Raw genomic sequence first — 25297 nt, forward strand, 5'->3', positions numbered from 1 at the left:
GCAAAATGTACCAAGTTGATTGTACAAAACGACTTTCGGTTCCTCTGGCCTTCCTCTGGAGCTGCAGAGCTCTTTATCCGATTTGCAAGCACCTGAGCTATCCTGCCCCATTATTTTCCTCCAAAAGAGATTTATAAGTAATTTGCGTGGGCAGCCATGCTTTACACATCTGAGGCAAAGTCCAGAAAATTTGAAGTTGAATGTTTAATTTTCATGGTAATGATTCCAGCAAAAAGAAAAAAAAGAAAAAGAAAAAGTAACTTCTTCCATGTCCCAATTAAAGCAACACCATTAGCCATATCCCTGCTGCAATAATAAAAGAAGTTTGTCATTACAGGTTCTTTTCTGGTGTTAATGAGAAATCTGTTAAGGTGCCTCAAGGGAAGAAAGCCTTAATATTCTTGGCTTCCTTTGTTTGGAGCCTGGGTAAGGTTAGTTGGTGTATGCTTCAGTGCTGCAGGATGGCCTGGGGTACCTTCCAAAAGCAGTTGTAAGGGGTGGGGTACAGCTGGGAAAATTCAGGTAAAGATTGGTTGGGGGTGGTGAGAGGAAGAACACATAAAACTGCCTCATATCAAGTTAATCTAGCCAAATATTGATAGGCAGTGACTCTAGAACAGGGGTCAGCAACCTTTTTCAGCCGTGGGCTGGTCCACCATCCCTCAGACCATGTGGTGGGCTGGACTATATTTTGAAAAAAAAAATGAATGAATTTCTATGCCCCACAAATAACCCAGAAATGCATTTTAAATAAAAGAACACATTCTACTCAGGTAAAAACATGCTGATTCCCGGAGCGTCCGCGGGCTGGATTGAGAAGGCGATTGGGCCCCATCTGGCCCCCGGGCCTTAGGTTGCCTACCCCTGCTCTAGAAGGGGGCTTTCCAAGCTCTGCTGTCTGAGATCCTTTAACTTCCCCAGAGATCGTGCTCCAGGTGAATTCCTGATTGATCCAGAATTAGTGTGGTAAATGCTTACAATCATAGATGAATGTATGATAAACTCATATAGCAATGATGCATGTGGCGTCCAGGGCTGAAATGTTCCCAAGATACATTTATGCCGCAGGCGGTACAGCCTCATGCAAGGTAAACAAGGTTTCTATCCATTTTTATAGTTTGTAGAAAAATGCATGTTTCACCAGGTGTAGCATTTCTTCTCCCTTTATGACCTGCTGGAATTTCCCTCTTCTGCACAGCAGTTGATAGCAAAGGGGCCCTGCCCTCCTTTGCACCAGGGCATCCTATATGCTGCAGTTTAAACTTTCTGATCACATACAAACAGAATTTTCAGTACCTGGCAACTGAACTCCCAGTAATGTTACTTCTCTAAATTGTCCTGCAGGTGTTGCCCTTGAGCTGCAATGATCTGACAAAGGAAACCCAGCCACTGTATTTCCTTTGGCTAAGTCAAGGCTGCAAGCTTGGACTAGAATCTAAGGCCAGCCATCAACACCTACCTATATAGGCTGGGTAGATGGCATTTGCTTTGCAAACATACAGCTTTATTTTATGCGTCTTCAGATTCTTGCATTAATGAAATAAACCGCTGCTGCTTTGGGGCAACTTAACATGCTCACCCAACTTTGTGTGTAGGGGAAAACGTTTGTATAGTAATTTCTAAGGGGTGGTGCAAGTGGCTTATTTTGCTGCCAGCAGACAAGTCAGCTGATGTGCTCAACAGCTTCTTGTCCTGTGTGCTTGTGGAGAGGGTTGGGGGAAATCACTCGGGCGGCCCTTCAGAAGTGACCGCTTATATATGCCATTGCTGGAGGTGGTCTTCAGCCCAGTGGTGACAAGGCAAATGATCATACGTGATGCCTCTCCTAAGGCAGCCTCAAGTTTGGTTTAGGCCTCCAGTGAAGAGATTTTCTGTGGCACATCTGAGATTAGGAAGCTTTGTTTTCTTTCCCAGTAAGATAACTGCAGGAAAAATTAGGTGTTGCAGCTGAAGCTATACAAGCAGGATCAAAATAACAGGTGCTTGTACTGTCCGTCTTTCCCAGCAGGTGATCCCTAAACGCTACAGTGAATCCCAGGTGACTGATTGTGTTTACCTGACCTGCGGTGTCTGGAATATACAGAATCTCTCTCTCTCCCTTTTTGATCAGTGCTGCACAACTTCAGTCTTCTCTGTATGGCTCCTGTGGAAGCTTCAGGCTGTAACTGAAATGCAGTTCTTCCTGACTGTGTCACTTTTTTGTGTTTTGTTTGTTTTGTTTCCAGGCTGAAGGATTTGACAAATCCTTCATTAGTGATGGATGTGTCCCTTCCTTTGCCGATCTGTTTTCTGATGTCTTCTGAACATTTTTCTTTGCTCAAGCTGAGGTACGTTCCACTGGGTGGCAGTAGAACAACAATGTGGAATTTTGCTTTCTAGCTGAAGTATCTGAATTGCATCTCAAATCCTCTTGCATACCAATGAACCACCTCAAAGGCTTGTCTAGTGCTGGGTTCTCTGGGGCTTGGGGTGTTGCAGTATATGTCACATTTTAAATCCTAATGCAGGCTTTCTTAACAGTGCTGGCAATCCATCCCTCTCTTGCGGAGTTGTGGATCCAGAATAGAAATCAAAAAATGTATGGTGTTGCCCACTATCCATTTGATTTCTTTCCTGATGCGCATCAGTATTGCCGGTTTTATTAAGTGTGAGTGCTGTGGTTAAGTTTTAGGGTTAGCTGCTTATATGATATTTTTAAAGGATGCAGTCATTTAGCTGTGCTCCAATACAATAATTGCCTCTGGTAGAGATTAGTATACAGTTGTTGGTGTCCTTATTGGGGATCAAGACTGCATTCTAGGCATCCATAATTCTGTTGTCATGCCATCACCAGGAGCAGTGAGCTAATGTGTGAAGAAACTTTGATGGTTGATTGGGCAAGTTTGGCATCAACTTTCTAATTGGCCAATGGCTTTTATGAATATTATTTTAGGCTGCCTGGGAGCTCCTAATTTTATGTTGCTTTATATACTTCCCTATACAACCATGTTTTTCCAACTTGTGTCCTTAAAGATCCTGTAAAATTAGGTTTATATATATATATAGAGAGAGAGAGAGAGAGAGAGAGAGAACATTGTGGTGTTGGCCCGTCCCATGTCTCACCTTTCATTTCAGTTCTAGTGTTGGCTCCCTGTTTCCATTTTCAGCACAGCCATCTTGAAATGTGTTATATGCTCATGGACAGCAGGGGGAAATGCCAAACTGAAATTTGATGCATATGTGTCTTACATTCAGCTTGCATTTTTGGTATGAAATAGGATGGCAGCATATCGAGGGAGTAGGAGATCTGGAGGCGCTTATCAAAACACAAATGATCAGTTAGGATTCCTCCTAGTCTTTATGACTCTGGCCAATTTGTTAGTTGCTTCTCAACTAAGACAGAGATAGCCTGGCCACAGTGATCCATGGTCTAGTAACCTCTGGATTTGATTAGGTCAGATTAATCTAATGTGTTCTGTGTGAACTGCCTTTGGAAATGGTTGGAATTTGCAGATGGCGCAGAATGCTGTGGCAAGAATATTGACAGTTGCGGTCAAATTAAACCAGTACTGAAGAGTCTGAACTGTCTTCCTGTGTGCTACTGAGCCCCACTCAAGGTTCTAACACAGGTTTACAAGAGCCCAAAATGAAGGAGCACTGCTCTCAGTATCATTCTATTTAGGCCTTGAGACCTGTTTGGAATGCCCTGTTTGTTAATTCATCTTCAAGTGATGTTTGTACCTCTATAGCTTGTGAACGGGCTTACTCAGTGATGGTTCCCTGGCTCTGGAGCACTCTCCCTCTTGAAATCTAGGTAAAGGTAAAGGGACCCCTGACCATTACATCCAGTTGTGGCCGACTCTGGGGTTGCGGCGCTCATCTCGCTTTATTGGCCGAGGGAGCCTGCGTACAGCTTCCGGGTCATGTGGCGAACCAGAGTAGCAGACGGAAACACCGTTTACCTTTCCGCCGGAGCGGTACCTATTTATCTACTTGCACTTTGATGTGCTTTCGAACTGCTAGGCTGGCAGGAGCAGGGACCGAGCAACGGGAGCTCACCCCATTGTGGGGATTCGAACCGCCGACCTTCAGATTGGCAAGTCCTAGGCTCTGTGGTTTAACCAACAGTGCCACCCGTGTCCCCCTCATAAACTTTAATAGATATTATTAAAATATTCCTGGATGTAACTCAGCCAAAATAGACATTTTGCTTGTCTTCTGACTCTGGAGCAAACACATTAAAAATGGGAGGGGGCCAGGGTAGAATGTTGTTGTTGTTGTTTAGTCGTTTAGTCATGCCCGACTCTTCGTGACCCCATGGACCCCATGGACCCCATGCACACCAGGCGCTCCTGTCTTCCACTGCCTCCCGCAGTTTGGTCAAACTCATGCTGGTAGCTTTGAGAACACTGTCCAACCATCTTGTCCTCTGTCGTCCCCTTCTCCTTGTGCCCTCCATCTTACCCAACATCAGGGGCTTTTCCAGGGAGTCTTCTCTTCTCATGAGGTGGCCAAAGTATTGGAGCCTCAGCTTCAGGATCTGTCCTTCCAGTGAGCACTCAGGGCTGATTTCCTTAAGAATGGATAGGTTTGATCTTCTTGCAGTCCATGGGACTCTCAAGAGTCTCCTCCAGCACCATAATTCAAAAGCATCAATTCTTCAGCGATCAGCCTTCTTTATGGTCCAGCTCTCACTTCCATACATCATTAGGGGTAGAATAGGAAATATTATTGGGAAGTTAACAGTTAAGTTATTGGGAAGTAAAAAGGAGATATTGTCACTGTTGACAATCAGTGTAAGAAGTGACACTCGTAGCAGTAATGGGTAAGGGATGGATTTGGGATTCGCACTCTGCCTTCTGAGCCTATCAGAGCCATACTATGAAGGTTGGAAAGATCATGGAGAAGTTTGACTCCCCACCCCCCCTTGGACAGCTGCCTGTACTTCTTTAGGAGATGGTTTGAGATGGATGCAGGGTGCCCTCATTGCCAAACACGCATCTTCTGGAGACCTGACTTCAATTCTTTTCTTGTCTGTGACTTTTCCATGCCTCCTCTCCTATATTGTGCTTTGCCCATGGTTCTCTGTAACTCTGTCTTTGACCTTTGCTTCAGCTTCTGGTCTGACCATTTTCTTTTGATTTTTTTTTAATGCCTTAATTGCTATGCGTGTTGAGAGAATTCCCAGCATCCTGATCAGTCTTGCAGTCTTGGGCAATAAAAGTACTCAGGTTACATTTTATAATTTTTTATGTATATATTGCAGGTAAGACCATCAGAAAGGAAGAGGAGCAGCTTAATAAAGGAGTAGTGAGGATGGGCTGGTTGAGGACCAGCTTGTAGGAGCTGTAGTTGACAGTGTTGCAGAAAAGGCTTTGTGGAAGAAATTGGATTTAAAGTTTTGAGGGAGGAAAAAGAACAAAGGGGAGTAAAATCAAGCCTGAATGGAGAAGGTGAGAAGAAAAATAAAAGAATAAATACAGAGCCTTTCTACATATTAATTTATCCAGGAGGGAAGTTGCTTCTTAGGGAATACTTTAACTCTACTGCAAGTTTTTTTAGTCCTTCCATGAGAACATGCCCGGTACCATCCATTATGATGGCTCATCCTCAGATGCCTTCCCTATAAATAGCAGTGTGAAACAGGGCTGTGTTCTCTCCCCAACTTTCTTTGGCATATTCTTCTCCCTTTTGCTCTCATATGCCTTCAGCTCAACTGAAGACGGTGTAGAGATCCATTCAAGGAGCAATGGGAGTCTGTTCAACCTGGCACATCTTCGCGCCAAGACAAAAGTGTGGCGGGTTCTTATCCAAGAGATGTTGTCTGCAAATGATGCAGCCTTGACAGCTGGGGAGACTTGGCTGAGGAAGCTCTACAGAGACTCACCAACCATTTTATCCAAGCTTGCATTGAGTTCAGCCTTATCATCAGCCTGATGAAAACCAACATTCTGGGTCAGGACATCAGCATTGGTGACCACAAGCTTGAGGTGGTAGATAATTTTTTCTACCTAAGTTCCACCATAACTTCTCCATTGATGCTGAGCTGGACAGGCAGCTACAGCAATGGCTCGCCTCTCCAAAAAGGTATGGGAGAATGTGATGTCTAATACCAATATGAATGTCTGCCAGGCCTGTGTGTTGAGCATGCTGCTTTATGGAAGTGAGTCATGGGCAACTTACAACCACTCAGAGCAATGCCTCAGTGCCTTCCACATGTGCTGCATCAGGAAGATTTTGGGCACCATGTGGCAGGACAGAGTCTCAAACAAAGATATGCGCTCCCAAGCACACATTCCTAGCATGTTCACATTCCTGTCTCAGTGATGTCTACACTGGCTTGTCCATAGAATGGAACATGGCAGGATTCCCAAGGATGTGCTCCATGGGTAACTTTGGGTACCAGGCCAATTGGCAGATGAACTCTGCGTTACAAAGATGTCTGCAAACATGACATGAAGGGTAGAAACATCAACCCTGCCATGTGGGGATAGGGCCTGGAGACAGACAATCAGGTTCTGCATCCATAACAGTGACCAGAGGAGGAATGACTGCTGGGAGGAGCACTGAGAGATGAAACGCCATGGTGCATCTGCAGCGACACAACCAGATGCCTTCATCTGCCCCAGCTGCAACAAAACATGTCTTTCCCACCACAGCAGGCTCTGCAACCTTTCAACAGTTTGACTTCACCCGCAATGGCTCACTCTTCCATTGTCATCTGACAAAGACTGATGCCAACCAAGTGCAGCTTGCTTCATACATCCTTCTGGCTGATATTTCCATTCTAGTATTGGACATTCCTTTTGTGTTGTCAAAACATTCCACAAAGTAAGATCCATGTAGCCGCAGTTCTTGTTACAGCCAGATGTGTAGGCAAGTCATCATGTGACCCTGTGCTGATCAGGCAGTGTATGGGTTGCTCTTCAGCTGGACTGAACATTTGAAACTATTGTATCCTAAGTTGGACCATTGTTCCATTGAGGCCAGCATTGTCTACTCTGACTGGCAGTTCTATGGAGCCCTCAGGCAGAAGTCTTTCTTGAACCTGTCTTCTGCATTCCTTTTAACTGGAGGTGATGGGGGTCACAGCTTGGGATGCTGAGTGCTGAACCATGGCTCTCTTGAAAGAGAGCTGGAAATATGGCAATGCTTCAGTCCAGAATGCCAGAGTATAGTATCCTGAATAAACTAAAGAGAAGGGAGATGGCAGAAGGGAGATGAGTTGAGGAAAGCACAGATTAATTCATTATATGTACACAGTGTTGGCATAGTAAATCTCTACCCCTTATGGACCCTGTTTAAAGCTCCATGTCTCTTAACCTTATGGTGGTTATACACTGCAACATAATCTTTCGTGTTGATACAGGAGGCTGGTGGTAGTTGGACAAGGAATCTGCCTTATCAATTCATGACTGGCCATTGAGTGATGCAACATGAATTCTGAGATGCCCTAGAACAGGGGTCGGCAAGGTTTACCTCACCTGGGCTGGTTCACTCCAGCAGAGATCTCTCCGTGGGCCGGATCAGGTGTGCGCCCGTGATTTCCGGCATCTGCGTCTGCACAGATGCGATTTCTGGCACCGCAGAAGCGAGTCCCTGCGCTGTGCCGGTTTAGTGCAGCACGCGGGGACTCACCAAGTGGGAGGCTTGGTTCGGGGGCGGCTCGTGGGCTGGTTAAACGACCTCCGTGGGCCACTTGTGGCCCATGGGCCTTATGTTGCTGACCCCTGCCCTAGATTGTCATGGAATTACCGTACAGTCGTACCTTGGTTGTCAAATGCCTTGGTACTTGTCCATTTTGGCTCCTGAATGCTGCAAATCTGAAAGTGAGTGTTCCTGTTTGCGAACGTTCTTTGGAAGCCGAACATCCAATGCGGCTTCTGTGGCTTGCGATTGAGTGCAGGAAACTCCTGCAGCCAATTGGAAGCCGTGCCTTGGTTTTTGAACATTTTTGGAAGCCTAACGGACTTCCGGAACAGATTCCGTTTGACAACCAAGGTACGGCTGTATATTTTAAAACGTATAAGGGAGCTTCAGGTAATCATTGTGCATATACACCCAAGAGTCTTTTGTGTTGTAGCTGATGTAAACTTTATGCTCCCCTAAAGATATTAGCTGGGGGAGACGTGGCTGTTTTGTGTGACTGGATCTGGGCTACTTTGGGGAAAAGGTTTATCTTCTTACTGTCTTACGGTATCTCTTCTGCTGGAAAGGGAAAGCAGAGTTAGGGAAAGCACTTGAAAGGTTTAGCTAAGATTAATTCTGGCTGCATAACTGTCGCCTATAATAACCCTAATGTGCAGCGTCCTAAAAACTCTTAATTGGCCTTAGTGTTGGCAGGCCTTTCAAGCCCAGCAGAATCTCCAGCATTCAGCAGCTTTTATGGAGGAAACTAGCCAGAGAGGCAGGAAAGATGAAATGGCTGCCTTATAAATTCTGACTGACCTTGAGAGTCCTCCTTTTTAACAAGCCGGCAAACCCTGTTGAGAGCTGATCTTGATGAGAGCAAAAGGGAAAGGGGGCAAGTTCAGGTGTGATTATTTTGGAAAAGAGAAGAATAAAACGGATTTGATGGAAGAGAAGGCTTTAAGCCACCTGCGTATTATCCACTGTTTGTTTTTAGCTTGCCTTTTATCCCAAACGGGGCACCCAAGGTTGTTATCAAATGGTAAAATACACAAAACTTTAAAACAAATCATTATTATGCACCCAACTATATAACAATCCCCATCATTTCCAGTCAGCCTGGCTGCTCCCTCCCCAGACTCAATACAGGTCCAGAGCCCTGAAACAATGTGAACCACTCCACTAGTTTCTCAAGATAATTTAGGGCTTTATTGGTTAGAAGCATTTCAACATCATCTATCTATCTCTCTCTATCTATCATGCAGGAATGTTCATCCATGTTACTTCTAAGGGTTATGCATCCACTTTTTATTTTATCAAAAATGAGCTACAGGCATATTGAACATTGCATTTACTGTAATCTTGCAGGCCATGAAGGCATTCAGCTTTCAAGCCTGCAGACATTCTTGGATCTGAATGATAAAAGGACCCACTCTGTCCCTTTATACATGGAATCAAAATAGTTGTTTAACTGGTAATAGATAAGAGCCTGGCTATACTGGAAGCAGTCTGTGTTTGCCATGTGGTCAACTCACCATGTCTTCTTAGCATGTCACATAGCGCACTCAAAGTAGAGCCCAGAGTCCTCATCCTTGTTTTTAATTCCTTGTATTATGTGTGTGCAATTTGGAGAGTTGAGAAGACTACAGGCATGACCACAAGGCTTGTCATGCATGTTCTCTGCAAGTGCTTTGTTGAGCAAGTATCAATATGGAGAAGTTAATTGTGTATATCTTTGATGAGTCTATATAGCGCTGGATAGAGATCACCCTGATTAGCCAAGGGAATTCTAACCAGTAGCATAATGTGGGGGGACAGTGGATCTTTACACCAGAAGCAAGGGACCTAAACGTCAGTTTAGTCAGTTACACCATCTCCTGTGTGTTTATTTGTGAGTGTGAGTTAGAGTGATTTGCTGTATATCTTTGTTTGTCTTTTTAAAATCTTGTATTTGAAATCTTACTAAATCTTTCAGTTGAAAAAATGTTCCATACAGATTAGGCCTTCATCTTGTTATGGAGACTTGGATCTTAAAACAGTTACTAGATTGGAACCTTTTTGTCACAAGCTGCATCCCTTACTCATTCTAGATTTTGTGGCGTAGAAGGAGTTTGTTCAATCTGGGTAGTTCTATCAGCGGAGCACTGGAATGTTCAGGATTGTCCACCTGGCACCTTCGTATATAAGTGCTAAATCCTCTTTCTAAGATAAAATGTTTGATTTAATTTCTATTATTCCATTAAGTAATTTCACTACTGCATAATTATCTACAGCCACGACAGTCGTCTTGCTTTAATTATCACACAGTAGCACAGCCCCCTGAGGAAGGTTTGTCTCTTGTGCAGGATGGTTCGGCAGAGATAAGCATGCAATAACATTGCCACACTTTGGGCTTTACCCCAATTCCTAGTCAGTTGCTGATTGATGTACACAGGCAATGGGGAGGGTCTCGTGTTAAATGCTACTAGTGCAGTGTAGAATGAAGAAGGATTAGGAAAGGGCAAGGGAAAACATTTATCGAACAATGCTGCAGAGAACAGTTAGAGAGTGGCAGAGGAGTGCCATTAGAAAAAGAGACTGAAATTGCAGAAATCGGGAGGCTGTAGAAGCATAACAATGCTGTAAAATGGTTTTCCATCCTATTTCTCTAATCCAGAGAAATGCTTGAAAATGTAATGTTCATGATAGGCAAGCTGCAAGGAAAACATTTCTTTTTTTTGTAAGGCTTCTCCTGGACAATTGGATGCTGTTTTATTGTTCTGGATTTTAGCTCTTGCTCCCTGCTCTTATTGATGTTTTGATGTTTTTAAATTGTTTTGGTTTTACAGCGTTAGTCACCTTGGGGGGATCTTTGGAACTGAAAGGCGGGATGCAAATTAAATAAAAATTCTGTTGATACTGTTGCTGATGGATCATAGTGGAGTCTTTGGGGATGCAGCCCAGCCTTATGAACTGGTGCAAATCCAAGACTTAATCAGAGGATTTTGGTGTTATTTTATACCTGACTGCAAACAGTTGATACCATACATGCACCCTAAATATTCCTTTACAAATCCCACTGGAGGGCTTATATTCAGATGTTTCTGATGAGACCCTTAGCTAGTGATAATTACATAGGTAAGAGTACTGGAGAAAGAGGTGTCAGCTTATATAAGAAGATGTTCAGATGATTCCTGTAATCCAGAATGATGCGGGATAGGACAAATGTGCATTTTTAAAAGGAAGGGCCAGATGCTTTCTAGGAAAAAAGAGGCTCAGGATGCTTTTGTTTCTGAAAGGACTCTGCAGTCAGCCTCCTTATCCTTTGTCCCCCAGAAAACATTTGACTGCAGGTGACTAAATGCACAAGAAGTGTGAGTAGGATTGCATCTACAGGCCTGAATCCTAACAATTATGCAATCAGCTATGCAATATACCGTATTTTTTGCCCTATAGGATGCACTTTTCCCCCTCCAAAAAGGAAGGGGAAATCTGTGTGCGGCCTATGGGGCGAATGCAGGCTTGGTGCGCACCGACCCCTCTCACTCTCCAGGCTTCAGGAAACTCTGCGCAAGCTGCGGGAGCCCTCACCCGGCTTGCGCAGAGCCGCCTCTTATCCCGAAGCCCCGGCGCGCTGGGCAGTCGCGTCAGGACTTTGGGTAGCTCTGCGCAAGCCGTGGGAGGGCTCCCACGGCTTGCGCAGAGCAGACTGTTCTGGGGGCTGGGGTCGGGGGAAGCTCGGGCTTCCCCCTCCCCAGCCCCGCGCCTGGGGGGGAAATAATTTTTTCCTCTTTATTTCCCCCCCAAAAAACTAGATGCGCCTTATGTGCTGGTGCGTCCTATGGGGCGCAAAATACGGTAGACTATATGCAAACTGTACATGTGTCATCAGTACCCTGAAAAATGGAGATTGCATGAAGAGAACTTGTGTAAATACAGCCAGGTCACCACAGTGCTGAAATGATGGCACTGGCTCTCTGTTGGTTTCCAGTTTGGCACCATGGTGTCTGACGAACTGCCTTCTCCTGTACGACCCTGCCTGCTTATCAGGATCATCTGCTATTGTCCCAAACCCATATTTGGTTGGGTCAAGGGATTCTTTGCAACTCCCCATCTGAAAACATTTGGTTTTTTTTAAAAAAAAACTTATTGGCTTCTACCCTCCCCAGCTGCTGCCCACCGTAATTATATTTAAGCCTTCTTTGTTTGTTTGTTTTTGCTATGGTTTTTATGATTTTGAGTGCTGTTGCTTTTAGACTGTTTTATTGCAAGCTCTTATTGCGGTTGTTTCTTTTATATATTGCAGTTTTTATTATGTTTGTGTGTTTTTCCTATTCTTATAAGCTACCTTGAACTATATGAGGAAAGGGGCACCATATATAGTTCACACCATACGAGTGAATACATCCTATACATCAAAAGGCTCTGTACAGAATTAACATATGGAGGTCAGGGTTGGAACTAGTAGGCATAATCCCCTTCCATGTGTTGATAAGCTCCTTCATCTAATCATCTGCACAGAGTTGCAATAAAGAGTTGTTTTGAAACAAACCCTACAAGGTTCCATTAAGTAATTTTTTTGTTCAGGCTAATGAAATGTTCAGGTTAAGAGGAAATGTTGTGGTCTCTGCTGTAGTGAATCTAAAGAGTAGAGAATGAAGAAGTTTATTTTTTATGAATGTCTTAATCTAGGGAGGAATCATAGAAGAAAGTCTTGTACTTCCTATATTAACACAGACTCAATAACCATGGTTTCCACCCCTTTTTCCTCTGGATATGGTTATAGCTTAAGAGACACAGTTCATTCTGATTTTGTGTGTATCTGTCTGTAGAACAGGGAAGCTTCTGGAGCTTCTGACTCCTTTAATCTGTTATAAAGCAGATTTAGATTGACAAATGGAAGTGATTATATATTTCTAAGTGTTTATAGAAAGCTGAGGAGTACAGATAAAGCCTCTTTACCTCCCTGTTCTACCACAGTTGTTGAAGAGAATGAATGTGAAGAGTGCCCGTCAGGTATGAATCTGTTGCTGCCACTTCTTTTCTTATTTTGGAGGAATGGGAGACATATTTTTTTGTTCTTTAAAAGCTCCCAGACTGGTTGGCCAACAGCTAACCTTGACATTTAGCACAGCTGTCGGCTTGAGTCACTCCATCTGGGTGCAGCATCTCTGTGATTGCTTCGAAAACCCAGGAGGCTCACGATGGAGACTAGTTTCCAAACCTTTGTGGGATAGAACTTAAAGAATACTATGATGAACTTCCCTCTGCTAATCTTTTATCTCCTTTTATGTACACATTTTTACAAAATGGGGGCGTGCTGCACTCCTAAGTATTCACCAGAGTGTACAATCTGACCTCTGGCACCACATATGCACACTTACCAGGGAAGCAGCCCCAGATCTGCTTAGCTTCAGTAAAGTGGTAGTCTCATGTGCTTTTAGATCATGGATGGGAAACCTGTGACCCTCCAGATGTTGTTGAACTCCTGCTCCCATTAGCCCCAATCAACATGCCCAATAGTCAGGGATGGTGGGAGTTGTGGTTTAGCAACAACTGGAAGACCACAGGTTTCCTTTCCATGCTTTAGACCACAACCTCAGACCAGTATATCATCTGAGAGGAAGTAGAAGCCTCCAAAGGAGAGCCAGAGAGTTTGGGTGGAAAAATGTGCATAGCTTATTCTGTCTGATTTGTGTGTGCCTCCTGTTCCCTTCCCAGCAACACAAACACTTCATCTCCTTCCTCTGTCTGTCCTGTTTGTTAAGAAGTTATTGGCTTGAGCAAAGAAACTGCACAGTTTATTTATAAAAGTATTTGTTTGCCACCTCCTCATAAGGTATCAGGGTGGTGTACAAATACAAAGACATAAAAAATACATGTTAATGCAGTACAGAACTATCATTAAAATGACAGGCTACTTAATGGTAAGGTGTTCCTTGTGATTCCCTCCACAAATACTCTGCAGTTGTGGCTTCAGACATTTTTAAAAATTGAATGTCCACAAAGAAGATACATGGCAACATCTGCTACTGTAGCAAAAAGAGCCTTTCTCTTCGTTTCCTCCTGGTAACTTTTTGCTGCTGCTTAGTATGGGAAACAGCCCTACTAGAAAAATTAACCAATAAACTGGAACTGACATGGGGACAAATAGAAGAAGATGCCTTCACCCCAATATGGCTCCCCTTTATCACATACACAGCCCAACAAGACAACGACAAGAACCCACCAGCAGCATACGAATCAATGTGGCTAACCTGATCCAAAACACCCACCCATCCCACTCACACACAAAAACAAAGTTCACCACAGCCGTTCACAAACAAACAACCACACCCTAGGGCCTAGGCCAACCGCAACCTCTCACCACCAAAGGAACACAAGCGAATAGTAAAGAGAACCCGCACAGGTGACGCTGACATAAAACCCCACACATGCATTAAGTAAAATAGAAACATCGCCTCCCGACCCCACCCCCACCCACCATGGCCCCCTCCACCCCTTTTCTTCCTAATGTAACCCTAATGTCCCAACAAATGAAACTCACCTGTCGAAAATGTAACTTGAAAAAAGAGACATTGTGCATAGCTTTGTAAACCAATAATAATAATAATAATAATAATAATAATAATAATAATAATAATAATAATAAATAGTTCATGGAGAAAATAAGTTGATGTGTTGGGTGGGTAGCCTCAGTATACTTTTTGCCACTGTGGGGACCTTGGGGGGGGGGAATACTTGTTGTGTGCAGGCTTGTAAGTAGTAGTGAGGGGCCAAAAAGTAGTAGTTTCCCAAAAATGCTATAATCCAAAGTAGGGATAGGCATATCTAGAGCATCAGGAGAAAGTAGTTTCAGGAGAAAGGATTGTTTTGAAGTGTATTGAGTGAAATGATGAGAATTCGCCACCCCATGGAGCCCATTGCCCAGCCCTTCCTGGCTCACTTTTATAAGCCAGGATGGGCAAGGAGACAGGTGGTCGGTTTCACTCGTCCCAGCAGCCTGTCCACATCCTCGGAGGTAACAGATTGGAATTGATCCCATACAACATGTTAGTCCTAGCTTGTAGATAGCCACCTTCCTGGTCACCCTAGTGGAGTAAGAATTTATTGTAGGCATCCAAACAGGAAAGCCTTTTTATAAATTACAAGATTTGGCTGGGGGTGCAGTGGGGAGCTATCAGTGTTTCACAAATGGCTAACACATATGTGTGCAGTAGCAGGCTAGTAAAATATTTGTGTGAGCCAGTAACTTCTGTGAATTCTCTGCCACTCATTCACCAGTGCTAATGGTTTGCACTTTAGAGGGCCAAGGGCAGCAGATGGAGGAAAAGGCAGGCAGGCAGGCAGGCATGCTTTGCCTTTTTGTAGAAAGTTCTAAATTGTGGCAAGGGAACCGTACTGTGCAGACACAGAGAGAAAGCAGGTCTTTTGTTTGCTCCGTGTGTGTGTGTGTGTGTGTGTGTGTGCATGTGTGTGTGGACGTTCACAGAATGAGAGAATATCACAGCCTGACAAGGCAGCCAGCAGCATGGCTGATGATTAATTGCCCTTTTTAAATTGCAATTATGTCACTCATCAGAACTCGTGAACATTAATTCCCGATTTGCTGCCTGAAGAACTAAACAGAATGAGGGGCTGTTAGACTGCTGGGCTTGCCCCACTTCAGGGATACCAGCAAAATGAAATAAAGCCTTAGCATGATGAATTGAATTCTTCTCAAACTAGCTACCCACTATATATATATAGAGAGAGAGAGAGAAAGAGAGAGCCTTCTTTATGTTATATGTATCCTTCTCAAGAGCCCTTTTTTCCTTCCCCAACTTAAAGTTTCTTCATGGACCCTGCTGCCAAAATCTGAAAAGCTGCCTAAGAGAGTGGATAGCTTTCCCTGTTTACAACACCTGCTACCTTAAAAGAATCCCACCTCCTTCTTATGATTTCTGGCTTTATTGTCTAATCTCTTAGATATTTATTGAAATGCATCTCCTGATAGCCATGGTCCTTCTAAAATACCGTGGAGCATCATCTTCCCTTTTTCTAGCTTTACCACTTATGAAGGGCTTAATATATTAGCATAATATAAGACAGACTGTTTTCATGCGGGTGGCAAGGAAAGAGAAATTTGAAAAACGGGAAGGAAGGCGGAAAGAAAGAAAAAGGTGTGACGCCAACTAATTTTGGGGTAGTCCTGCCTGCTGCTAATATGTGTCCCCTAAGAGATTACCCTTGAAAGAATGAGGCCCTCAACAGCAAAAGAAAGGCTACCCACTCCAGGCATAAAGGGTAGGGCTATGAAATTTAAGATGATGCACCCATCATTTTAGAACTCCCATTGCAATCAGCAGTTGCATCCTAGTATAGCTGAGTGTAGCATATGAATAATTGATTTATTGTGATTGTTTAAAAGGTTGGTGTTAAATTTTGGCTTTGTGATTTGAGCAGTTGGATCATAGACCTCCTGAGCCATGGATTTTAGTATTGAAGTTGGGGTGTAGGGGTTATTGCTTTCTTTGATTGGGCTATAGTCTGTTTAAATCAGCAATGGCAAGGCTGTCTCATAGTATAAAGTACTAAAAATAGGGTGTATAATGTACGAACTTTTCTAATATTGCTATATCTCCCCCTCAACTATTCAATATTTTTAAAAATGCTTTCATGTAGATCAAATATGGATGGCTTTAGAAATAAATGATATGTGTATTTTTCAAGGCTGCATTGTGGTATGTTCTCTTCTATGGCTGCATAATCCCGTCATCCCTTGGGCAGATGTATATATGAGAATGAAGCCAGGCACATTATGGAAGGACAACAATTGTAAGGAACTGGCAGATGGCATGCAAAAAGCAGGACTGGGTGATGTTTGAAAAGAAAAGCGCTTTCTAGTTTTTTGCGGCAAACTCAGTGGTGCACTTCATTTTATTTTTGTGGTGGTGACTTTGTCTAACACCTTCTAGGGCATAGATTGATAAACTGCCTTCTTCTCTCCCCCCCCCCCATTGCAAAATATTTCTAGAGTTAATGAAACTTTGTTTTGTCAAACTGTTTTTCTCCAGCTTACTCAGCTTTGTAAAACTTTTGTTCTCCAGCTTACTCAGACACGGAATTATACAATATACAATACAACCTTATGAATTGGTTGCAGAAAGTCTTGTGCTCCTCCTTTCTTAAGAATGAATCAATTCAGTTTCTATATATGGTCAGCACTTTGTGAATACTGGCTATCACAGGAAACATTGACAGCTCTCTGGAAGTACTTAGCCTGGAGAATTGTTGAGTTGTGTAGCTACCACTTCTGGAAACTTTTAAACAGGTGTTCTGGAAAGTTGAGGGACATTTTGTAGCTTATTAACATCTTCAACAGCAAGTAGTTAACCCTTTCCTTGACAGTTTAATCTCTCCAGGCCTGCCTTTGCCAAGCTAGAGTTGTCCAGAGGTTGTTGGACTACAACTCCCATCAGCTTCAGCCAGGAAAGCTTTAGAATTATGCCTGTGTCATGTCCATGAAATGTGTGTTTCCTATGTAACCAGCATGCTGGGGGAGGGGGGTTTCATTCACATGTCCATTTGGCTTGTGCCAACAAGTCTATGTGTGATTCATACACTATTGAGGATTCAGAGAGTTTTCAGAAACAGGACAGGAGAGTATGTGGACTAATTCACACAGCCTTTGTGTATATGTGGGATGGTTTTTAGGTTCCCTCCCCAGTACAGTTGAATTAGGCCACATTGACAGGTCACCTGCAAAGGTTTCCCATGCATTCAGTTTGCCAGTACCGTTATGGATGATCGTACATGAAAATTACATAAAGATACTGGCAGGAGGGCTGGTGATTTGGCCACCTGATATGTCTCTGTTTAGATTGGGTTAACCAAAAAAGTCAATCTATACTGAAATACCCTCCCAAAATGTGTGTTGTCTCAGTTACTGTGGAAACTAAATCTATTATTGTGGGTCCTACTCATCCACAAGAAAGTGATAATTACATTGGTAAATACTAGTTACTCTTCTTTGTTAGTGATTCCCCCTTCAGAACAACTGAATGTGATGTGAAGTTAGCAAATATCAGGAAAACATTTAAATCTTCCAGCCCGAACGGAACTTTTGGATCTAAATGAAGGCAGTGTTTGCTGAATGAGAGAAGACGACAAGTTTAGTTTTTAGTTTAGATTGATGTTCTCAAGGAACACTGATACGTAGTCCATTTTATGACTTCTAAATTAATTATGGTTTCAGACCTTCTGACTTGGTTTAAAAGGGCTCTGAGGACTGCATTAAGGCTGAAAATGTAGTTCTTTATTAGGTGAACAGTCCAGTTCTTTTGTCTGCCTGACATTTCAGCCTTATTAGCTCAATGACAAATTGTTCCTACTCCAAACCCTTGCATTCAGTACTATGTCAGACATTCAGAGGCGCACTGGCCATTTCTAGGTAAGGCTGTTTACATAAGCTTAGTGCCTGTTTATCATGAGTATTGAGTTGTCTGAATGCAGGAGCTTGGCAAATAAGCTCAACACAAGTGGAAACCTGTGAAAAGTCACCAGATTTTTTTTCACACAGAGAATGTGGCTTATTCACTCTGTCTCTCACCCACCCACCATTCACTCTGTGTGTGTGTGTGCGCACACACACACACACACATTCTATAGACTCAACACTCTGTATTTAATTAAACCAGTTTAATGCATTTAAAAGGCATCGCTGGATGTTCTTCATGCTACTGTTGGCAAATTTGTATGCTCCGGATCAGGCAAAATGATTTACATGACTGTGCAGTGTGTAAATCAAGCTAACAGCAGGCATTTTAAGATGACCTGAGCTCAAACCCTAGGTTAGAGGCAAGATTGCCTGTTTGTTTGCTGGGCAGGTGCAGAAGTGGCCTTTAATTTGATAGCAGATTTTGACCTTTGATCAAGTCTTTAATGCAGTCAGGACCCTACCAGACTTCGGCATTCTGAGGTGAGTAGACAGAGGATTTGGCAGTAATATTGCCATTCCTTCATACACCAAAGCACATGTGCCAAGGAAGCATCCATTTTAATAGCAAAATAGGGAAATGCCTGATGTTTTGTTGTATCCAGATCCTGCAATTCAACATGTTTGTGGGATCTCATTCCCTAGACCCTGATATGTCTGCTTTCCTCTGGCAGATGGGTGGCAAAATGTCAAGACATTTGGATCCTCATTCTTCAAAGCCGAGCTTTCTAAGCTGAGTGATATGCATAGGCGCCGACTCCATGGGGCTTGAGGGGGCCCGAGCCCCCTCAAAAATTCGTTTGGGGGGGCTCAGCCCCCCCAATAATCTCGGGCGGCGGTGGGCGCGTCCGCGGCTTTTATAGGGCGCCCGGCGCGCACCAGCTCAATAACGGGCACCAGCGCGGCGGGGGGCGCCCGGCCGGGGGAGGGGGGCGGCCGGCCTGTCTCCTTGGCAACCCCATTGAGCAGCGCCGGCTCCCCCGGGAGGGCCATCCCCCCGCGCCGCCGATCGCCAACACCGCCGACGCTGTGGCTGCCCGAGCCCGAGCCCGACCCGGAGCCCGAGCCCAAGCCCAAGCCCGTCAGTCAGTCAGTCAGTCAGGAAGGAAGGAGAAATGGGGAGGGAGACGAGGGAGGAAAATTGCGCGCAGGGTGAAGAAAGGAGAAGGGCGAACGAGACGAGCTTCCAACCCAAAAAAGGGCTGGAAGACTGGGAGGATGAAGGATCGGGAAAGAAAGCGACGCCTTCCCTGCCCGCGACGTCGCCCGCTTCTCATTGGCAGCGCAGCGGGCGCCCAGAGGGGCTGGGCACCGGCGCAGGGCCGCTCCGCAGCCGCGGAGGACAGCTGCGCGGCTAGCAAGGTGCGCCGCGTAGAGCGCGGCCCTTGTGTGGCCCGGTGGCCAGGCAAGCTCGGGCGGGGACCCCCATGCGAATCTAAGACGGGAGAAGAGGGCAGAGCAAAGGGGGTCCCTTCCCCAACCTCCGGCTCTGAGACTTCCCTGCGCCCCAGAAAAGCGAAAGGATTTTCTCTTCTTTTTTTTTAATAAATATTTTATTAAGTTTTCAAATACAAAGTTAGAAACATACACTGAAGAAAAAAGAAAAAAAGAAAAAGAAGAAAAGAAAACCAACCATTCAACACATTTTTTATATAACTAACTGGACTTCCTCGCATCTCCCTTACCCTGCATTCTTTATAATAAAGATATCAGCAAATTATTACCTTGTTTCGTACCTTATTCTGTACTTTTCAAATACTATACCTCTAAATTTAACATACTTTTCATCAGTTACTTATATCTTAAATTAAACATAGTATTACCTTAGATTTTGACCTTTTCTTACTTAAAATATAATTTCCTGTTTCCCAAATCTAATTGCTGAAGCTATAGTTTCCGAATCGTGTAAATTTTTAACATTCATACAACTTATATTGTTTTTGTAAATAGTCCTTAAATTTTTTCCAGTCCTCTTCCCATTGTTTCTTCTCCCAAATCTCGGATTCTGCCAGTCATTTCAGCCAGTTCCATGTAGTCCATCAATTGCGTCTGCCACTCCTCCAGTGTGGGCAAATCTTGTGTCTTCCAATATTTTGCGATAAGTATTCTTGCTGCTGTAGTTGCATACATAAAGAAAGTTCTATCCTTCTTTAACACTTTCTGGCCAACAATGCCCAAGAGGAAGGCCTCTGGTTTCTTGGGAAAGGTATACTTAAATACTTTTTTTAACTCATTATAGATCATTTCCCAGAAGGCCTTCACTTTTGGACAAGTCCACCAGAGGTGAAAGAATGTCCCTTCAGCCTCCTTACATTTCCAACATTTATTATCAGACAGGTGATATATTTTTGCAAGCTTGACTGGGGTCATGTACCACCTATAAATCATTTTCATAATATTTTCCTTCAAGGCATTACATGCCGTGAATTTCATTCCGGTGGTCCATAACCTTTCCCAGTCCTCAAACATGATGTTATACCCAATATCCTGAGCCCATTTTATCATGGCTGATTTGACTGTCTCATCCTGAGTGATTTTCTCTTCAACCTGCCCTCCATCCTCTTGCGGAAAACTCTTTGCCTGCCCTGCCCGTATCTCATTTTTGCTTTTTAATTCCACACACGCACCCTTCGGACTTCGTGGCAATCGGGCGCACGGGTGCGTTTCCTAAGAGAGTGAGGACCCCCGCCTCCTCCCCACCTGCTCCCTCGCCAGCCAGCCAGCCGCGTGCCCTAGCCGGAGAGCCCCGGCCGTCCCCGTCGCGCAATCGGCTGGATCTCCCTTCAGCAGGCCGTGCTCACAACTCGGCCCAGGGACCCCCAGCAGCGGATCTCCGGCTCAGCTGAAGAATCCGGCAACAAGCCCCCTCCTCCCCAATCGCTCCGCCGAAATACGCTCCAAAACCCCCCAGATAGGCCGCCGGCCGCCAAGTCTAGTGGCGCCCTGAGCGAGGGTCTCTCCCCAACACCGCCACCTCGAACTGCGTTCTCCCGGCTACCCGAGCGAACCAGCGGCAGGACCCCGGTATGGGCCCCCCCAATATTTTTTATAAGTCAGCGCCCCTGGTGATATGCAGGACCTCAACGCCCACCAACCCCAACCCAACATGTCCAGTGGTCAGAGAGGGTGGGAGGTGGAGTTTAGTAAGATTTGGAGGGCAACAGTCTAGCTGCCCTGACCAAGTTAAGCCACCATCCACTGTAAGAATGAAATTTTTGGGGAGGAACACAAGGTTTTCTTGCATGATGCTTTTTAGTTAATGCTGCTGTATTCAAGGAGGCTTGCTGTAACATTCCCCGCCCCCCATCAAAATACGCTGTTCTTTCTTTCTGGTAGAGCTTAATTAAACAGTTTTTGTGCTTTAATTACTGTTGATGAAGCGTAATGGCGCTCTTTTTGTCAGTAATAGAACCTGCGTCTTTTCATTTTTTACCTCATCTTTACATGTGAGAGCACTTTCAAGGTAACATTTTTGACAGTCAGATTGAGTCACGCTGTGGAATTCCCTGCCACCCAGTGTGGTGAGGGCCATTAACTGCAGTAGACAAATTCAGTGAGAACAGGTCTGTCAGTGGCTATTAGCCATAACAACTAAGTGGAACTTCCATGGCCCAGACAGAGGCAGTATAGTTCTGAGTACCAATCACAGGAGACAAAGGAGGGCTTCTGTCTTTGTGCCCTTCTTCTGGGTTTCTTGGAGGCATCTGACTGGTCACTGTTGCAAACGGGATGTCGTCTTAGGTGCACCATTTGCCTGAAGGAACAGGGCTTCTATGTTGGGGAAGAATGACAATTCCCCCCCCAGAATGATAATACAGGAAGCAAGTCAGAAGAAAGCCTTTTTAAAATACTTGTCTAAACTGCTTAAAATGGTAGTAGATGTGTGCTGAGTGTACCCTCATTCCCCTAATTCTTCCTTGCATTTCCCTATACAGTGGTACCTTGGGTTACAGGCGCTTCAGGTTACAGGCGCTTCAGGTTACAGAGTCCGCTAACCCAGAAATAGTACCTTGGGTTAAGAACTTTGCTTAAGGATGAGAACAGAAATCGCGTGGTGGTGGCGGCAGCGGGAAGCCCCATTAGCTAAAGTGGTACCTCAGGTTAAGAACAGTTTCAGGTTAAGAACAGACTTCCAGAATTCCAGAATGAATTAAGTTCTTAACCAGAAGTACCACTGTATTCCTTTGGTATGTCACCCTGTGCAGCGTGATGACTGCTTTCAGTTTGTTGTTCCTCGTCTCTGATTTTCACCAAATCATGTTTGGAACATTTGCTGCAGCAGTTCCTGTGGGGCATTCTCTTCTGCAGCTTCTGCTGGGGTCATTGTTAGACAACCCAGTTTTTCTTCCCCGCATTACAATGATGTGCTCTGCAGGCTGTAGCAGTATTGCAATAGGAGTTTATTCAAAGCTCTCTACATGTCTAGGCAAATCACTACAGTCAGTGCAGAATATTATCCACTTAAAAAAGCAGCAAAACATCTGACAATAAGGACTGCCCAAGTTCTTTGGTCAAGGTAAGGGCATGCAGGACCTCTGGGTTTCTGATAAGACTCTTTGTGTGCTTTTGTTAAAGTGGACTGTGGTCTTCCATTAACAACATTTATTTGTGGGGGAAGTTCAGGGATCTTTTTATCTTGGTGGTTTGCTGTGATTTGTGTTTGTGCGTGTTCAAAGATTCCTGGGTGATATCATCAAATGCATTTGTTGGTTCCCAGACAAAAGGGTATGGATAATTAATTTTAAGTATTTAAGTTATATACTACTCTTCCTTTAATGAGTCAGATCTGAAAAATCACTTCAAAGATTAGAAATTATAATTTCTCTTAATTGCATCCATATAATGACAGATACAATAGATATCCACTGATATTTTCTGTAGCATCATATAAAGGCAAAGAATGGTGATAGAATTCTGAGCAGTTATCATAGCATCCTCATGGTGTGTTTTTTGCAGTTGCAGGAACTATATCTAGAACCTTTTTAAAAAAAATCTAGAGAACCTTTAAGCTACCTTTAGTAAGCCCTTCAGAAATAAAAGTTCCATTACACTGAAGAAAGAGACTTGCTAAAAGGACAACAAACCAGTTTGGAGCAGACCTAGCAATTCCTAATTTTCTAGGTTCAAGACAAGCTTTGCTGTAATGGGAAAGGCTCTTGCTAATAATCATTGCTTGGGTTTGCTTCCTTTCCTTTGTGCCAGCATGAAAAGGGCATTGCAGAAGCAAGTAATATTTTGCAATTTAAGTTTCACTTTTGAAGGCTTTCTATTGGTGCTAATGTTGATTTAATAAGGTTCCCTCACTTTCTTTTTCCTTTCTCCTTCTGCCACCCCCACCTCTTAATTTGAAATGTCTAATTTTGTGCTTCACAGTTCTGAACACACAAAATTAGTGAGGGAACGAAGAGCGAGATGGGAAGGGAGAGAGCTTAGAGCAGTGCCAGAAGTTGCCTGGGGAGATTGATTCAAAAGAACGTATTGGGGCAGAAGGCTGATACAGCCACAGATCAGGGCAACATGAGGTGGTTGGTAAAGATAAGGCAAAGCTTTAATATCTCAAGGCAAAGAGTTAAGTTGTTTATGTGGGGAGGATGTTCCAGCACTAGCAGAAAATGGAAAATAAAGAGTGTTAATTCTTTAAGTGGGTCTGCTTTTGATCATGTATATTTAGAGAGTGAAGAAGGTGAGCCTTCAAAGCCTTTTAATTTTAAGGTAGTTTTGATATGTCAGGCATTCTCTCATGAGAGTCTCGGAGGAGCTGTGTAGTAAAATATGGCTCTTTATTAATTAGCAAACTGTGAATGTTAGTCTTCAAAAGCAGTCTTTCATGCTCCACATTTATTGTGTACAACCACACAGGTCCCATCCCCCGCCTTCACCTCCTTATATCTATTATCTTTGTTGTTCTGATGCAGACTTCGTACCCCCACCCATAAAAGGACCACTATCCAGTACAGGGAAGGACTGTGGCTCAGTGACAGCACACATACTTTACACCCAGAACATCCCAGGATCAATCCTTGGCATCTCTAGATAGGGCATGGAGCCCTGGAAAACTGTTGCTAGTCTGTGTTAGCAACAATGGGTCAGATAGACAGTGGTCTGTCTCTGTATAAGACAGTTTCCCATGTTCTTGTTTCCAGTTTAGCAACATGCATGCATGCATGCTTTTATACATTCCAGTTTAGCTGTATGTTTGCTCCTATAGGGAGGAGGAATTAAAGAACCTCTTAATGAGGGTGAAAGAGGAGAGCGCAAAATATGGCCTGAAGCTCAACATCAATGAAACTAAAATCATGGCCATTGGTCCCATCACCTCCTAGCAAACAGAAGGGGAAGAAATGGAAGCAGCAACAGATTTTATCTTCTTAGAGGGCTCCATGATCACAGCAGATGGTGACAGCAGTCATGAAATTAAAAGATGCCTGCTTCTTGGGAGAAAAGCAATGACAAACCTAGACAGCATCTCAAAAAGCAGAGACATTACCTTGTCAACAAAGATCCGTATAGTTAAAGCTGTGGTCTTCCCAGTAGTGATGTATGGAAGTGAGAGCTGGACCACAGAGAAAGCTGATCGCCGGAGAATTGATTCTTTTCAATTGTGGTTCTGGAGGAGATTCTGGAGAGTCCCATTGACTGCAAAAAGATCAAACCTATCCATTCTGAAGGACACTGGAAGGACAGATCCTGAAGCTGAGGCTCCAATACTTTGGCCACCTCATGAGAAGAGAAGACTCCCTGGAAAAGACCCTGATGTTGGGTAAGATTGAGGGCACAAGGAGAAGGGGACGACAGAGGATGAGATGGTTGGACAGTGTTATAGAAGCTACCAACATGAATTTGACGAAACTCTGGGAGGCAGTGGAAGACAGGAGTGCCTGGCGTGCTCTGGTCCATGGGGTCACAAAGAGTCGGACACAACTAAACGACTAAACAACAATAATGCTCCTATAGAGTTAGCAGTATTAGCGCTGCGAACTTCATTCTCTCGTTGTCTCTGACCACACTCGTTTTAATAGCTGTTTCAATTTAACAAACTTTTAACACACTTTAGAAGACTCCTGTACTATTCTTATGAAGAGAAAGGTTAAGTGGAGAGAAGCAAATGTGTTGATATGTACGTCTGCTCATGGGAACATTGCCAAAAGAGAGCCTACTCCATCTCCATGTCTGCTTATGATCATCTCTGTCTGCCAGTCATGGCTGCTGTAGCCCTACTCTTCTCTGCATCAA

The 25297-nt window shown here is 44.0% G+C and overlaps 1 protein-coding gene across 8 annotated transcripts in view; it reads left to right on the plus strand.

The window, feature by feature from the left end:
• CHCHD6 (coiled-coil-helix-coiled-coil-helix domain containing 6) overlaps nt 1-25297 on the plus strand; it is a 195192-nt gene that overhangs the window by 22682 nt on the left and 147213 nt on the right. The window lies entirely within an intron of this gene.

Source organism: Podarcis liolepis, assembly GCF_965112155.1.
Source record: "Podarcis liolepis genome assembly, chromosome: 2".
Lineage (NCBI taxonomy): Eukaryota > Metazoa > Chordata > Lepidosauria > Squamata > Lacertidae > Podarcis > Podarcis liolepis.